Below are 13,291 nucleotides of genomic sequence, written 5' to 3'. Positions count from 1 at the left end.
ATATTACTATGGGCTGACATTAAAAATGTGCTGAATTTGGCTTATAAAGGAGGGAGGGGTAAGGAAGTATAACAAGTATTTAGCAAGAGTAAGTTACAAGTAACATAGTTGTTTGTGATAATTTCTCTCTCACACACATACACACACACAACTTCCTTCCTCACATGGATCTTCTAGAAGAACAAGAATAGAGGAAGAGGCAGTGCTATCTAAGTCCTCTTCCTCACCAGTCAAGGCAGTTATGCCCCCTATCCCATCCTATGTGGATTACTTCAGGATTACAAGTTAGGGTAGCTAACTACCATACTCTAATGGCAAAGTATGACTACACAAATTGCAGCACATTCTTTCATTTTACTGATTTTCCACAAGACCAGCAGGACCAATTTCAGGCTTTCATCACTAATGGTCGGTCATATGATTGCCAAAGCCTTTTTGCAAGACGATTTGGACGTGGCCAACACAGCCTCTCATTCTGTGGCAAACACCATAGTTCTAAGCTGTGATTTGTCCTCTGGACTCCCCAGAGAAGATCCTGCACTGTGTTCTGAACTTCCATTCAAAGGTCCTAAGCCCTTCATTCGTTAAAGGATTCTAGAGGCCTCTCCAATCCCTGAGCATCTACACCTCTGCAACCAATGGAGAATTTAGCTGGTTACAAACAACCCTTGGATCAGAGCTGGAGGATGTATAGGGCGCAGGGCGCAGCATGTTACATGTCCCCCCTCTGGGCCTGAGCCACCAAAATTGTGACTCTGTCACAGCCCCCACCTTGAGAGCCTGGTTCTTTAGCTCAAGCTGTAGACACTCATGATTTTAGTTCTAGAGGTCCTGTCTTCAATCCCTGGTGTGCTGGTTGTCACATGAGTGAGGACTTGTCTGTGGTACACCTGAATCTAGTGGCCTAAGCCCAAATGACTGGGAGTCAAGAACCTCTGAGTTCTAATCTTAGCTCTTACCCTGATTCTCAGTCCTCGGGCAACTCGTGTGCGACAACTTGGGAATTTATCTATACAAATGTATGCATTCTGGTTAATATTATGAAGTGTCCCTATGAAAACTGCCATATCGTGAATGACTCTCTACGTGTATCCATGTCAGACTGCAAGCTCCATTTTGAATGTGAGGCTGGTTGCCTTCTGTGTTGTCCTTTTAAGTCTGTTGGAAGGAAAGGGGTATTGTTATTGCGTAACAATAGAGGGTTGTTTAACTTAAGGGCTCAACCACTGAAATTTAATTTCTCTAGGCAAGAGACTGGCTCCCAAGCAGGAAAACTGATGTAGTGGGAAAGAAGTGCTCTTGACAACCCTGATTTCTAGTCCCCTGGCAAAGCTGGCAATGAGGTCAACCGACAGAGGAGACTGAAATGTTATCAGAAAGGAAGAGCTGATCATTTGGGAGTCTCTATACATTTTGTCTTTAGCTCAAGAGGAGTGAGAACAACCCAACATGTAGGGGCCTTCCGGAGCCCAGATGGTCTCCCAGAGAAAGGTGAGCTATTTCATTTTGGATATTTGTTGTGTTCTGTATGATCTGTACTGTCTTGTGCTTTGTATGAAAAGTAAAAGGGCAATTGGGTTACACTCTGGGCAAAGTGTGAGAGTGTGGTATCTGCTTCACAATTACACAAGCCTCCAGAGAGAGTCAAACCGTGAGCCAGAGGGCTTGCATCTTTCAATAAGATTCTGTGCCAGGGTATGTTTTAAGCAACTGGGATATCTTGGGGGTCAGTGCTGGTCCTGGGGGCCTATGGTGGCTGAGGAGCTCCATTTCCAAGGAGAGAGAGCAGACTGAGAGTCAGTTTTACCAGGAAACTTTCAAGGAGGACCAAGGTAGGAAACATTGCTGTAGGCTGCTGAGACCCAGGGGGTCTTAAACCACCTAGGGATTCCAGGGACTTAGAACCTTGGATTCGCCTCACAGCTGTGCAGGGGATGTGTGAGGGAAGCATGCCAACCAAATCTGGGACAATGGATTAACCTTTTTGCCTCAGATTCCCCATCTTTATAATGTGGGTAATAATACTTAATTGCCTGTCTCAGAAGTGTGCAACGAGGGTTCATATTTACAGAGTGTCTACATGTAATTACAAGAGCAACTAAACTTATTACAGAATGGCAGTGATATGTTTTGTTTTTACTTCTGGGGTGCCTTGACAACAGAATACATGATGATGCTTTTAATTCCTTACTGGGAGTTGGCTTCTGTCCTGGTTGACTATTATTATAAATATTTATTTGATTGACAGTAATGCCACATGCCACAGTCAGGGCCCTATTATGCAAGGCACTGCACAAACAGGCTCACACAGTAAGAGATGTGCTAGGTTCCATTTTTGCATCTTAAATGAGAATTAGTGAGCCATCACAATGTGCTCACACTCATTCATTAGCATCATAAAAATCTTGAGATTTATTTAGTAAGTGTTGATATGCAGAATATTTTACTTTTATTTTACATGGTGTGATGTCCAGGCTTTTTCAAATCACATTAGTCTAAAACTTACTAGCTATCAGCTTTAGAACAGTTTTTAAAATTACTTAAAGCATATTTGAGTTTTCATTGCTGCATTAAAACACTTTTTTATTGCGTAATAAAGTGTATAGGCAGTATTTACATTGCTACATATTTAAAATGTTTGGCAAAGTCTTTGCAAAAAGATGAGATCTATGCATCACTCACTTCAGTAAGATTTTGCTTTAATAAGAACACAGCAGAGTGTTATTGCCTGATATTATGTAGAATGATTCTTTGGAGTGCGTCTTATGTGAGTCAAATGTCATTCTATGGGCCATTTTCAATAGTGCAGTTACCACGTGTAGTCATTGTTCAGTGACAGTGTTGGCCTAGTGAATAGGCTATGGAATTGGCAGCCACACGACCGGGGTTCTACTGACAATTCTGACACTGTGGGTATGTCTATACTGCAATAAAACATACCGGTGGCACTGAGGGCAAGTCTACACTACGGAGCTACATCGGTGCAGCTGTGCAGCTGTAGCGTGTCTGGTGAAGATGCATTATGATTACAGGAGAGCATCTCCCACCAACATAGCACCAGTGTGGACAGCGTTTAGGTCGATGTAACTTACGTTGCTCATGGTGGTGTTTTTTACACCCCTGAACAACATAAGTTACATCCACTTAAGTGGTAGTGTAGACCAGTCCTTAGTCTCAGAGCCTGTGGAAAACTGACTCAGGTTTGCTGACTCAGGCTGCGGGGCTAAAAATAGCAGTGTAGATGTTTGGGCTTGGGCTGGACCCACCCCCTACACAGCGTCTCAGAGCCCAGGCTGCAGCCCAAGCCAGAATGTCTGTGCTTCAATTTTATAGTACCACAGCCCGAGCCAGCTGACCTAGGCCAGCTGCAGCTCTGCCACAGGTCTTTTATTGCAATGTAAACATACCGTGTGTAAATTGTGACTTAACCCTTCTATCTTGGTCTCCTTTTATGTAAAAACTGGGGTAAGGTATTTGAAATACCTACCTTTATAAAAGTGCTTTGGTGTCTGTGGATGAAATGCACAATGTAAGTGTTTACTTTTATTCTACGTAATCCATAGCATCCATTGCAATGAAGAAGGCATTTTTGCCCATTGCTTTCAGTAAGAGATTGCTCAGTAAGAATAAATAGGGGTATGTTACCTAACACTGCATAGAAATCTAAGCCCTGGTCTACACTATGAGTTTAGGTCGAATTTAGCAGCATTAGAGCGATTTAATCCTGCACCCATCCACACGATGAAGCCAATTTTTGTCAACTTAAAGGGCTCTTAAAATCGATTTTTGTACTCCTCCCCGATGAGGGGATTAGTGCTATTGCTGTTTAGTGTTGTTGCTATTTAGAATCCATCCACAGTTCATGAACCAGCAACATCTCAGCTCAACAGAACCAATGACAAGCAAGATAGGAAAGAAAAACTGTCTATCTTTGCAAGAGACAGGAAGTGTCAACAATATTCTGTCCTTTCAGGACCCTATTGCACAAACTGATTTGCTTCCAGACCTAGTATCCTGAAAGAGGAAGTATACTTCAAAGGGCATATCACACTGTTAGTCACTAGAAATTCTCAAGGACTCTTAATTAACCTAGAGTCAATTCACTCTGTTCACATAAAGCCTGTATGGATGAAATGTGCAGCTGTTAAGAGGGAGAGCTGCAGTGAGGAAGCTTGCACTGGAGAGCTGGGTGAAGGCTGCATTAATATGAATGTATATTCACATTTTTGTTCACTCTTTGTGACTATTCTAGTGCATGAGTTTATAACATCACCAAGCTCTTGTATGGCACTTTTCATCAGTACAGATGAGGAACCTGAGGCACAGAGAAGGAAGTGACTTGCCCAAAATCACCCAGTTGGCCTGCAGTAGAACCAGAAATAGAACCTGAGTCCTGGCGCAGGGCTCTATACACTAGGCAACACTGTCCCCCATAACTGCATACATGCTTGTGGAAACAGCGGGCTTTAAGGGAGTATTACAGAAATTCACAGAAAGCAAATTTTAAATTAATAATTGTGAGTGTTTCTAGTGATTCAAAGTTACTTTTCTCCAGAAAAGGAATAAAAATATTCTATGGGATCTACATGCCAATCAAAACAGCTGGAATTTTGAATAATATATATTAAGTCCTCATGCACAAAGTACAGACAAATAATTATTCACCAGATAATTTGAACCAAATATAGTCCAGAAAGTCATGGTCTGTTCATGGACCATTCACTGACAGAAAAAGGGGGCAAAATATTGGATTACATTATGTATTAGGAGATATCCATAAAGGTCAACCTGAGCTTATAAAACTTCTGGCATATCTCTTCTCTAGATGGAAGACTTCCCTCTCCGGAGCTGTGCATCTGGAAGCCTGCAAGGCCACTTCATTTAATTAAAAACAAATAATTAAAACCAGCTGTATACCTGTGACCTCCTCCATTTCATCAGTGTTCAGTAGGAAGTTTGCTTGTGTCAGTTTATTTTTTTTAATAGTGTGTGAAATGTCATAACAAACTTTTTCATACAAAACCAAAATAGACTGGTATAGTAAATTATATAAAAAGGCAAGAGTCATTAGGAGCATTCTTAGTCAGCTGCTTCAAATAGCATTTTTGCAACAATAGGCTCTGATTTTTGTTTCAGGAATGAATTAGTAATGACTGTTGCTGTTCATTCTACTGGAAATTGGATGTGTTGTGAAAAAGATGGGCTATGTCCCTAAAGAGAAGGGGTGGCAGCTGCAATGCTCTACAGCTGCTTGCTACCAGTCCTAGGCATATCCTGGGCCTTTCTACAGCTACTATTGCACCTGGTCAGAACCAGATCTAAGATGACTTCCTGGAGTGCAAAGGTGGTTGGCAAGAAAAGAAAAAATCCGATGTGCATGTATAAACATCTCCATTTAATTTTGGTCCCAATTGCCTTTCCGCTCCACTGAGTCGTGTGTTTGTGTGTGTGTGTAAGTAAAATTAACTGCATATGAACTTTGTGGCTTGGATTAATCTCTGATAATATCTATCTAACTATATAATATTTATTTTTACTGCTATATAATACCTGTACTGATCCAGCAAATCACTTACACACATGCTTAAAGTTAAGCACGTAGCTATAACCTCTGAAGTTAGACCTATCAGGATATGTCTATGCTGCAATTAAACACCTGCGGCTGGGTTAGCTGACTTGGCCTTGCGGGTATCTGGCTGCAGAACCGTAAGACTGAGGTGTAGATGCTTGGGCCTGGGCTGGAGCCCATGCTCTGGAACCCCATGAGGGGACGGTCCCAGAGCCCATGCTCCAGTCAGAGCCTTAATATCTACACCACAGTTTTACAGCCCTGCAGCCTGAAACCCCTGAGGCTGAGTCAGCTGACATAGAATCATAGAATCTCAGGGTTGGAAGGGACCTCAGGAGGTCATCTAGTCCAACCCCTGACCAAACCCAACTAAATCATCCCAGCCAGGGCTTTGTCAAGCCTGACCTTAAAAACCTCTAAGGAAGGAGATTCCACCACCTCCCTAGGTAACCCATTCCAGTTCTTCACCACCCTACTAGTGAAAAAGTTTTTCCTAATGTCCAACCTAAACCTCCCCCTCTGCAACTTGAGACCATTACTCCTTGTTCTGTCATCTTCTACCACTGAGAACAGTCTAGATCCATCCTCTTTGGGACCCCCTTTCAGGTAGTTGAAAGCAGCTATCAAATCCCCCCTCATTCTTCTCTTCTGCAGACTAAACAATCCCAGTTCCCTCAGCCTCTCCTCATAAGTCATGTGCTCCAGACCCCTAATAATTTTTGTTGCCCTCCGCTGGACTCTCTCCAATTTATCCACATCCTTCTTGTAGTGTGGGGCCCAAAACTGGACACAGTACTCCAAATGAGGCCTCACCAGTGCTGAATAGAGGGGAATGATCACATCCCTCGATCTGCTGGAAATGCCCCTACTTATACAACCCAAAATGCCATTAGCCTTCTTGGCAACAAGGGCACACTGTTGACTCATATTCAGCTTTTCGTCCACCGTAACCCCTAGCCATGTGTTTAATTGCAGTTTAGACATATGCTCAGTTATGACTTACTATTACATATTAGATTTTTGTCAATAGCACTAATGGCTTGCTTAAAGTTTATGCACCTGCTTAAGAGCTCTGGCCCTGAACTCCCCAGAGCTTAGGATTATTTTCATCTTTGGGTTAATTCAAAATAGATAGGTAGAGCACCATCATAACACACCAGAAATAAAAAAAAATTGTGTATATAAAGCATAATTGGAAGTATATGAAACAGAAATGGTACTATTAGAAAGCATATGGTAGGAGTTAGGGAAATGGGGGAAGTTCTGGTGTTGACCCTAAAATTCAGAACACTTGACTGCAATCACAACCCTGGGAAAAGAGTCAGAGCCTAGGATTCTTCTGGGCTAGCAGCATGACCTGAGACTGTTTGTATTGTGATGCTAAGAAGAATAACAGTCTGGGTTTGGTTTGGCAGTTTAGAATGCAGCTCAGTTTTGGTGAGTTTGAATTCTGGCTGAAGCCATTTGCATAGACAGAGTGCTGCAGCACAGCTCAACACCACCAACAATGCTGTCCTTCAACACTTCTCTTTCTATCCTTTCCCAGCTGACGCCTGAGCATGCTCTCTTTGTCCACCTCCCATCCGGCTCTCCTGCAGTGTATTTTTTGTGCCCCACTTCTGACCATTAGGGCTTCTTTGTCATGCATTTGCCAATTGACAAAAAAATTGCAAGTAATTTAGCTGATTAATACTGCTTAGCCATTTATTTTCATCTCTATAAACATACTTAGGGATACCTTTTACTTTATTTTAGATGAGACTTTTTTCTTTCACTTCACCACTGAAGCTAGGAATATGACTTACTTTCCTGAAATCTAATCAATTTCTCTTATAAACTGCTTCTATTTCAAATCATTATAATTTAGAAGGATGGGTAAGTCATGGAGAAACACAAGTGCTTTTCAGGGATTTACAGGGCACAGTTAAAACGCTAATATCAGAGAGGAAGGATGTGAGACTAGCTCTGACAAAACCACTGGCCCCAAACGCTCCTTGATTTATTTTTAAACAGGGGAAGAGTGATGTGCCCCCTCCTAGAAAGGACTCATTTATTTTCGATGCTGATTTTCAGGACTCAGAAGCATCTCTCCAGGGCCCCAGCTTCTCTGAATGGTAATCTCATTCACACTAGTAGATATAAATACATTCTGGATGATCTCTGCTGGGAATCCCCAGCTTGTGGAAAATTATGAATTCAGAGATCAAGAGCTCAGCAGAGAGGAATTCACTGCCTGAACCACCGAGCTTCACAGCCTTTTTTTCCATCCAAAATTGAACTGGAGGATGGAAGGAGCTTTCTGGGAAACTGCAGGCAGGGCAAGTCTGGAGGAGATTGGGTTCTACAGGGATTCAGAGGTAGGGAGAATGGCAGCAAGTTGGGGAGCCTTTTGAAAAGGGGGTAGAGAGATGAAAGGTTCTTGAGTTACATCTGCACTGCAGCCAGGAGTGTGAATGGCAGCTCATGTAGACATACCTGTGCTAGGTGTACTCTAGCTATCTTACTAAATATAGAACTGAGGACACTGGCGCAGGCGTCAGCACAGGTTGCATAAGCCAACCTGACCCCCTGGGGTAGGTACTCACTTGTGCAGCCACCACTGAAGCCATGGCACTACATTATTGCTTCTAGTTTTAGTGAGCTAGCTAGAATACAGCCAGAGCAGGTATGGCTATGCAAGCTGCCGTTCACACTCCGTGATTGCAGTATAGACCGACCCTAGAACAGAAGTGTTCTGGGCAGCTGAGGGGACAGACCTCCAAAGGAATCAAGGGGATGGAGATAGTGTGGGAAGAATGGAACCTACCATGGGAGGAAAGGGGGGTAATAGTAGGAGCCTAGGATAGATGGCAGATATTTGACAAGGATCATGGGCTACGGGTGTGTGGAAAAGGAACACTAAAAAGTCTGATTAGTTCAAATAAGCATCCACATTCTTTGGTATTTATCCAAACTGAGTCGAGACAAACCAACCCTTCGGGACACATCCAGTTAGAATATGCCTCTGATGACGATGATGATGATGATGATGATGCTCAATTTACTGATCCTACATTATACGTGTATAGACAAAGAAATCCACGTTGTAGCTCTGACACAGGTCAAATGTCCAGTGAAGACAATGGGAATCTTGCCTTCAAAAAGACTCCAGGATCGGGCTTGGAGAATGCAGACAACAGGACTGGATAGATACCTGTTAGGAAACGGCTACATGCACAATGGCTATTGATAGCAATTTGTAAAAACCTACCTTTTACAGGCTGGTAAGTAAGTACACAGCAACTGCACCTTGTACATCGACTGAGAATGTGGACCAGAACTGGTGTATAGCACCATTGAAGAATCTGGTCTATTATTTCAAGTTTTACCTGTTTCGGTGAAATACAGTAGTCAACTGCTCTGTTCCCATGTTACTTGAGCTTCTCACAAATCTTTATGTATCAGACATTAACTTTTCAAATGTGGGTGCCTAATGTAAGGCACTTACATGGGGTCTGCTCAGCGCCTCTTAAAGTCAATCCACTTTTAAATGTCTAAATATGGACATAAGTGCCTAACTTTAGGTGTGCATATCTGAAAAAATTGGCCCATTTGTCTAACCTTTTACAGCTCTGCTCCTTTTAGAGCCAACATCTGTGCATCTTTTACATATAATAATGCAACACAGGTATATTTTAAAATTCAGTTTTCTCAGTGATCATTAGCGGGGCTCAGCAGCAGTTTTTGACAATCCTCTCTGCTCAAATCTCTCATCAGCAAGTGCACACATGAACTGAACAGCGCTAGGAATTCACATACCACGTTGCTAGTATCAGGGGCGGCTCTAGAAAATAGGCTGCCCCAGGCAGCGCGGTGTGCTGCGCCGCCCTTCCTCGGTCCCGCGGCGGGTCCCCTCTTCCCGCGGCTCCGGTTGAGCTCCCGCGGCAGGCATGACTGCGGGAGCTCCACCGGAGCCGCTGGAACAGCGGACCTCCCGCGGGCACGGCTGCGGACGGTTCGCGGGTCCGGCGGCTCCGCTTGAGCTGCCGCAGTCATGCCTGCGGGAGGTCCAGCCGAGCCGCGGGACGAGCGCCCCCTCCGCAGTCATGCCTGTGGCAGGTCCGGTCGTCCGCGGCTCCGGTGGACCTCCCGCAGGCATGACTGCGGCAGGTCCACCGGCCCAGCCTGCCGCCCCCTAGATTTGGCCGCCCTAGGCAACAGCTTGGTTTGCTGGTGCCTAGAGCCGCCCCTGGCTAGTATGCAGCTTTTGCTATTTTCATGGCTGCACGGGATTATTTAAAAAACACAAGTGCTTTCATAAACTGATCGGAGGATGTTGGCTAGGTAAAGGCCTTTAGTTGCCTGGAAAGTTAAATCAAGTTCACTTCTCTACTTCATGCCCCTTTATCTTCATAAAAATATCCATATCTCTTAAAACTCTTTACAGTATTTGCTTCAACAGCCTTATTTTTCACTTTTAATTCATATATTTGATTGAAATGTAACTCATAATTGACTGGACTAAAAATGGCTCGGCTCAATCAATCACTGGTCTAGATATAGATCTCGTTTCCTATCGAAATCACTTGTGCTTCCCACCTCATTGAGCTTGTGGTTTATCAGCAACTCCTGTTGTAAGTAACCTCCCTCCTTTTACTGAGCTCTCTCAGAATTTGGGCCATTTGGCTGTTTCTGCTTCAGCCAGGGTGTGGGAGGTGCAGTAGCACCTCTAGGCTTGAAGAGGTTTCCATCTTATATACAGGTTACAGTTTTGTTCAATGGCTCTCAGCCCCTAATATAAAATTTGTTCCAATGCCACAGCTCGTCAGTTTCTATTATATGTCGTTTCCTGCAAGAGCAGGCCAGACTTCTCATCAGAGTACATGGCTTGCGTTCTCTCCCCTCCCCTCCTTTTGGCCCATGGCCCTACTTTGAGGCAACAGTTCTCTCCAAAACCTGACCCCTTCTTTATAAGATGAAATGTACTTTTAAGAGTCTTCAATGGGACCTCCATTTCCTTAGCCTTTTCCAGTTAAAGGGATAAAAGCCCAATGTATTTTCTAAATAAAATCTGAATCAACAGGCAATTGCTGACTCAAGAGGTGAGCCAAGAGATGCCAGGTTGGACCTGAGTAGAGAGGAACTCAGACCAAAGCTCTGCAGCAGAAAGATGCCAGACTGCAGAGAGCAGGTGCAGTTCAGAAGGTTCAGATCTGAATTGCGAGGTTGGCCCCTATCTCTGATTCCAAATCCTATTCAGATCTCAACCCTCTGAGTCAGGAAGTTCAAAAATCTACCTGTGCAAGGTGCTCAGGGGCCCCCATTTCCATAGGTCCTGAGCACTCACAGTTTTCAATGTATTCATCCTAATAACACCCCCGAGAGCTAGGGCAGTGCTACTATCCCCATTTTAAACAGGGGGAACTGAGGCACAGAGAGACTGAGTGAGTTGTCGATAGTCACACAGCAAATCTGTAGTAGGTCTTCTGAGTCCAAGGTTACCATCTTAGCCACTGGAGCATCTTTTTTTCTCCTCTGAATGTGACTTCAAATACGGCGGTTCTGGCGCAATTCTAATTTTAATCATCTTTGTTTCATTCATAAGACGCTTTTATATGTGTGTGATGGTTAGGTAAGTCCTAAAAACACTTCTGTGAGCCACAGTGTAGTGCTAAGGTTGAATAGTATGCTATTTCTTTTCAAGCCTTTGGTTTAATAGGACCTGTGACTTGCTAGGGTTCTCTGGAAACATGGAATATTGCAATTCTGGCCATTAGGGACACTGTCCATTTAAAACTCATGAATTTGTGTATTCACTAATGTATCCACACAAACGTATGCTGGAGTAAACACTTGTACAGGGCCCTGGTTGAAAAATGCCACTAGGAAAGAGCTTGCGGTGGCACAAAGCAGCCTCGCCCTCAGTTGCACTTGGGAAGGAAGGTGGCATGTTGATGGCCAGTACCCTTCAAAAATTTGCTGCCAAAAATTTGCAGCTCATCCTCCTCTATCACCTCTGCCAGCAGTGCTTCTGTGGAGCCCCCAACACAATCTAAAACTATCCCATTGCAACCTGGCCTGCTGAGAATAAACCCTTAGGGGGCTGGGAGGACACTCCAAGCAAAATGCTTAAAGGGGCTATGGTGGTCTCACATCTCATACTGGAAAATTATAGGATAGGGTGGGCCTTGTCCTTCAAAAGGCAACTGGGATGTGGGTAAATATAGCCTCAAGTGTCCCCCTAGAGGCCTTTTGCCATTTGGGGAGAGAGTTTAAGGAGGGCGAGCCTCAGAAAGTTCTGGTCATTTGTGTGGGCATCCGATAAACATCCAACACAACATAAACCAGTAGTGCTGTGCTTGCCAAACTCCATTGCAGCCATGCTCTAAGGGACCCATCCAACCTGGTTCTCAGCCAGATTTTTACATCTATGCGCGCGCGCATGTGCGCGTCAAGCCAGGTTAGCTGTACTTGGCTGAGATACTTCATGTAGCAGTGCAGCAAGTTGCCTGAAAAATGTATGTGACCACCTGTTGGAATAGGCACAAGTAGTTTAACTGGGTCCAAAGTAGAGTTGGTGGATTGCTTTGTTACAAATAATATTAGTGTTTTGACCCTAAGTGCCCCTGTATTCACACTGTACACACTATTGTAATCATCTTTGCATAAAATATGCCTTGTGATGCATCATCTGAAAACTAATAACTCATTGATCATTAATATTATGTGATGTATGTATGCAGTGTGTATTATGATTAATGGATAAATGCTAGAATGTGTTTAAACGAGGCATGTCAGGGGAGTTGGTAAGCAGGTCTGCCCTAGCCAAAGGAATGTTTTCGTTTCTCTGACCAGCAGCCAAGTTGCCAGGCAGAAACAAGGAAGGTATATTACATGCCAGGTAAACAAAGATATCAAGCTAACAAGTGAGGGAGGAGACAGCATGGTGCCTATGCCTCAGCAGGAGAGAGAAGTTTGATCTGGGTTTTACTTTCAAAGAATACCATGGAAAGGTTCACTGGTCTGTAAAATGTGTTAGAGGGGGAGGGAGCTGAACCTCAGGTGATAAGCAGTTGTATCAAGTGACAGTAAACAATATAACTGTATTATGGAAGTGTATTGAGTGAGGTCTTTTCTAAAAGCTAATGATACACTGATTATTAATATCATTGTGAATTGTATATACTAACACTATATGAGGATATATGGATACTTAATGATATTATGCTTTAAAGTCTGTGGCCAAACAGGGAGAGACAAGTTCCCTCCCAGACAGGAGAGAAGGCAGCTATCTTCCTGTCTCCAATGTAAATTAAGCATGGGGGAAGCAAGAGTGGCGCTGTAGGCAGGCTGCTGGGGTCAGAGTTGTTCAGCTAGGGCTGTCTAGCATACAGGCGCGCAGGGTATGATCTGCATGCTTGTAGGCTGGCTGTAAGCCACCCTGGCTGGGAGCAAAGCATTGTAAGGCATCCAGAGTGGCAGGGCAAGTGGTGACACAACCCCTCCCTGGTCTGGATTGCTCCTTGAATCCCATGACAGAGTTTAGCCCCTGTTGTGGTCCACAGCTCGTTTGTGGACTGTGCCTGGTTTCTTGTAGCGAGTTCATTATTTGTAAGCATTCATTGAAGAGTTTGGATGAATATTTATCAGCCTATGGATTGTCTGCAAAGTATTTACTTCCATTATTTGTTGTTAGACTATGCACAGGGCCGGCTCTGGCTTTTTTGCTGCCCCAAGCAAAAA

The 13,291-nt window shown here is 43.8% G+C and overlaps 1 long non-coding RNA gene across 2 annotated transcripts in view; it reads left to right on the top strand.

Moving 5' to 3' along the window:
- The window catches only part of LOC120390747, an 85,880-nt gene extending 80,607 nt beyond the window's left edge, over positions 1–5,273 (top strand). The window contains exons 6-7 of one of the 2 annotated variants that reach the window (XR_005591129.1): positions 1,247–1,491; positions 5,137–5,273. This is a non-coding gene — a long non-coding RNA (uncharacterized LOC120390747). Of the gene's footprint in view, positions 1–1,246; positions 1,492–4,825; positions 4,865–5,136 lie in introns of those variants that run through there. The other variant, XR_005591130.1, reaches the window with a different exon arrangement.
- Positions 5,274–13,291: the final 8,018 nt, after the last annotated feature.

Source organism: Mauremys reevesii, linkage group 1, assembly GCF_016161935.1.
Source record: "Mauremys reevesii isolate NIE-2019 linkage group 1, ASM1616193v1, whole genome shotgun sequence".
Classification (NCBI taxonomy): Eukaryota; Metazoa; Chordata; order Testudines; family Geoemydidae; genus Mauremys; species Mauremys reevesii.
The sequence above is the reverse complement of the archived record's forward strand: the minus strand, read 5'-3'. Positions and strand labels throughout refer to the sequence as shown.